The 4443-nt window shown below is 50.1% G+C and overlaps 1 pseudogene; it reads left to right on the top strand.

Moving 5' to 3' along the window:
- The first annotated feature begins 446 nt into the window (after nt 1-446).
- Nucleotides 447-4414, top strand: LOC103132734 (uncharacterized; annotated as a pseudogene).
- The last annotated feature ends 29 nt before the right edge of the window (nt 4415-4443 follow it).

Below are 4443 nucleotides of genomic sequence, written 5' to 3'. Positions count from 1 at the left end.
TAATAATAATAAACAGCACAGTTTCAATAGGCTCTCGCAGCGCTTAGCTGCTCGGGCCTAATAATAATAAACAGCACAGTTTCAATAGGCTCTCGCAGCGATAGCTGCTCGGGCCTAATAATAATAAACAGCACAGTTTCAATAGGCTCTCGCAGCGATAGCTGCTCGGGCCTAATAATAATAAACAGTACAGTTTCAATAGGCTCTCGCAGCGCTTAGCTGCTCGGGCCTAAATATTGGAGTGTATAACTATTGGAGTTACGCTTAAATGGAGTTAACCTGTTAACTTAGGTTCGGGAGCAGGACCACACCTCAAACCACACCTCCAATTTCCTAAGCAGTTCATATATACCCCGCTCGAGAGCCGTTCCTCGTCTGTTGCATTGTTTGTCAACGGCTTCGTTGCTTGTCAAAAAAAAAAAAAAAAAAAAAAAGTTCTACTTACAATGGAAGACGCCCTTTCTCTCCAGCCCGACCACTCCGATTCGGACAACGTCTTTGATCCTCCTCCAGCTGCCTCAACCTCTCCTTCCCAGGTCACAAGACAAGCCTCTGGCTCCAAACGCCTTTGTTCCGTGATCTTCAACCCTCAAACCCAGCTTCATTCCTCGCCGTCAGCAGTACCTCGTCCAACCATGGTCCATCCATCAACGTTACATCAACCCCGCGGCCGAGGGATACGCAGCGGGCCCAGCCGTCGACTCCGTTCTCCCGGTCCCAGACGCCATTCCCAAACGCCGCAGCTCCAGAACACCAACCCGGTTTCGTCTCCGCGGCCTTCTCCAGACGTTCTAACTCGCCAGCTCCTCAAAGGCTGGACCGTCGCCCGCCTCCACCGCTCATTAAAAGAAAAAGGAATCCCCTTCAGTCGCTCCGACAACAAATTGAGGCTCTTTCAACTGCTCTCCTCCTCAGGTCCGCAGCAAACGTCAGCCCCGCCATCATTCGAATACCCCGGATGTCCAGGTTTTTCTCCAGCATCCTCTTCCTCCCTCGTCATCTCAGACGAAGTCATCCAGCCCACGCCTTCGAGGCCCCCGCACTCGGCAACAGCTCCCCCTCGCGGGAGCCAGGTCGTATTACATCCTCCACCAAATGCACCCTGCCTAGCCGACCTCTGTCAGTTTCTATCTTCGGCAATCGCTTCGTTGTCTTCACAGACTCCTCAAATCCCGCCATCTCATTCTTCTCTTCACCCCCCCTTCTCTTCTTCAGTTCTCCCCACCCCCATAAACGCCACGACCTCTGGTTCTTCTCAAGTTGCGGCAAATCCAGCTCTGTGTAGTGCCGCAGGATTTCCTTCCTCATTCCCTTCTTCTCTTCCTTCCAACCTCTTTCCTACCACTTCCTCTCTCTCAACTACCTTACCCCCGCCTCCCCTCCTTTCAAACACTCTCCCTATCGTTAATAATCATTTTAATCTCACTACAGCAGTTCCTCCAGCCCAGTCATCCACTAACGTACCACGGCCCATTTCTCCTTCTCTTTGCCAGCAAATCCTGAATGGTAATTATGTCGATCTAGCACTTCTCCTTCAACCTTCTCTGATCTGTTTTAGTCAACCTCAAGAAATTAATACAAACCAAGGTCCCATGCAATTTAGTAATTCTTTAAGTTCCCGCTCCAAAGACCTTACACCCGTCAAATTCGCTCTTGCTTTTTCTCTTTACAGAGACACTATTTGTGCAATCTTTCCAGATCACAGATCCGAACTCGACGACTATCTCTCCATAGTCCTTGACATAGCTCTACGGTTCGGGGGCACCGGGTTCTATCAATATCACATTCTTTTTGCCAACCAAGCAGCAGGTCGCTTGCAACAATTTAACCAAGGCACTTACTGGGGTTCTCTCGATTCCGAATTATACTGCCGCATTTTTGCCGCCCGCACATCTCTCTCCTGCAATCTCTGTGGTGCTCCATCTCACCCAGCCACAGCCTGTACATCCATCATTCCTCTCCGCCCTCGCCCTCCTCCTTGTGCTTCTTCTACTTCAGACCGTCTGACCACCGTTGCCCCCCCTCCTCCCCTCATACCGAAGTCCAGCAGACCCTCTCCCTCCGCCAAAACCCTTACGCATAGGGGAACCGACAAAAGAGGTCGCCCCAACCTGTACCAAGGAGGCAGGATGATTTGCAACAACTTCAACGACCTTGGCTGCTCAGGCTCCAGTTGAAGGCTGCTGCACGCCTGCTCCTTCTGCGGCGGAGTCCACGCAAGACACACCTGCCCCCACAACCCCACTTCCACAGCAGACTGACTAGGCCGCCATCTCTCCACTCCAGTCCAGGTGAAAGCTCTCGAAACTGCCCTCAAGCATCACCCAGACAGGGAATTCGTCAACTTTCTCATTAATGGTTTCACTCACGGTTTCCACCCGGGCATAGAAATTATTCCAGATTCCACCCACCAATGTCACAATCTTCAATCCGCTCTCTCAGATCCTGACAGTCGACTCTCTCCTCGCTGAAGAAGTAAAAAAAGGGTTCGTGACACCTTTTCCTACTTTTCGCGTCAGCCCCATCGGCATCGCCACTCGCAAATATTCAGGTAAAAAAAGGCTAATCATAGATCTTTCAGCCCCTCATGGCTCTCATGTTCCCAGTATCAACAGCATCATTCCATTTCCCGACTTCTCCATGCAATACGCAACCATAGATCATGCCATTAAACTCATTCGGTTAGCGGGACGCAGTGGCTGGCTCTTTAAAGCCGACATCACCAGCGCTTTCAAAGTTCTACCTATTCACCCCGATTTCTGGCGCTTCTTCGGCGTAGTTTGGAAAGGCGCTTTTTACTTTGCTGTACGCCTCACGTTCGGGTGCCGTAGCAGCCCCAAAATTTTCGATTCCCTGTCTGAAGCCCTTTGCTGGATCCTCATCAATACCTATAAACTCCCTTATGTCATACATCTTCTGGACGACTTCCTAGTAGTCACTCCTCCATCTTCCCCTCCTCGTTCTGGTCTGAATGCCCTAACTCAAGCATTTTCCCAGCTGTGAGTTCCCCTCTCAGAAGAGAAAACCGTAGGCCCGCGGACCTCCTTAGAGTTCCTAGGCATCACCCGACTCTTTATCCTTCCAAGCTTCCCTATCATCCGAAAAGATCAACCGAATCACCTTAATACTGTCTAATACCGACAAATGCTCCAAACAGCAGCTGCTCTCTCTCCTCGGCCATCTAAACTACGCTATTCGCATCATTCTGCAGGGTAAATCCTTCATTTCTCACCTCCTGTCTAAAGTGGCCAGCATCCCCTCCCTTCACGGTTCTCTCGCTATCGATCACTCCTGCAAATTAGAAATGCGCCTGTGGCACTACTTTCTTTCATCCTGGAACGGAATTTCTGTCTTCTACAACGATTTCCTCACCTACCCCGAAGACATCCAACTCTTTACCGACGCAGCTCCCTCAATTGGTTTCGGCGGCTATTACAAAGGAAACTGGTTTGCTGACAAATGGCCGCTCGAGTTTAAGTCTCTCCAGAACGCCTCGGGCTCTCCTTCCTCCGCACTCTTCGAGCTTTACCCCATTGTCATCGCTGCGATCCTTTGGGGTCACGAATGGTCCAAAAAATCCATCCTCATTCATTCAGACAGCACGGCAGTAGTAGAAATCATCAATAAAGGACGCTCTCGCTCCCCCGAAATCATGCAGTTCATGCGCAGACTTACTTTAGTTTCCGCGCAACATCAGTTTCTCATTCAAGCCGCTCATATTCCCGGATCAAAAAACCGCATCGCTGACGCTCTTTCTTGTTTTTCCTTCCAGAAATTCAGACTCTTGGCCCCAGATTCAGAAGCATGTTCCACGCCAGTCCCTCCGTATTCTTCAACCATATTCAACTGAGCTCTCCATTACCTGATCTCCACCAAGCGTCTCAAGATTTAATCCTCAGCAGCCTAGCTCCTCGCACGCTTTCCGTCTACTTGACCGGCTGGAACCGATTTTAATCTTTCCACGCCACTTATAATCTCCCTTTTCCTTCCGTAGACGTTTCCACCCTCTGCCTCTTCATTACATTCTCCCGATTAGTCCTTAAGATCCGTACCTCCACTATCCAGTCCTATCTAGCCGGCATCAATTTCTTCTTTAAGCTTTCCGCGGGAGCCAACTGCCCCTCCATCTCTCACTGCCATGTGAACATGCTCATCAAAGGCTGCAAGAAGTAAGAACCTAACAGCGTCATTCCGCGTCTCCCCCTCACGTTCGACCTCCTTCGCAAATGCATCTCCACTCTGCGTTCTGGTTATTCTTCTAATCTCATAGAGAGAACCCTGGAGTCCATGTTCCTCCTAGCTTTTTTCGGCTTCCTCCGCTGTTCCGAATTTGCTCCGACTTCCTCCATCCATAATCCTCTCATTCACCCTTGCCTTTCTGATATTTCCATCCTCAGCCACAACACCATGATGTTTACTCTGCGGCAAAGTAAGACCGATCAA

The sequence above is a fragment of the Poecilia formosa genome, unplaced genomic scaffold (assembly GCF_000485575.1).
Source record: "Poecilia formosa unplaced genomic scaffold, Poecilia_formosa-5.1.2 Scaffold1258, whole genome shotgun sequence".
Lineage (NCBI taxonomy): Eukaryota > Metazoa > Chordata > Actinopteri > Cyprinodontiformes > Poeciliidae > Poecilia > Poecilia formosa.
Note: the sequence above shows the minus strand (reverse complement) of the source record. Positions and strands in the feature narration are given on the sequence as shown.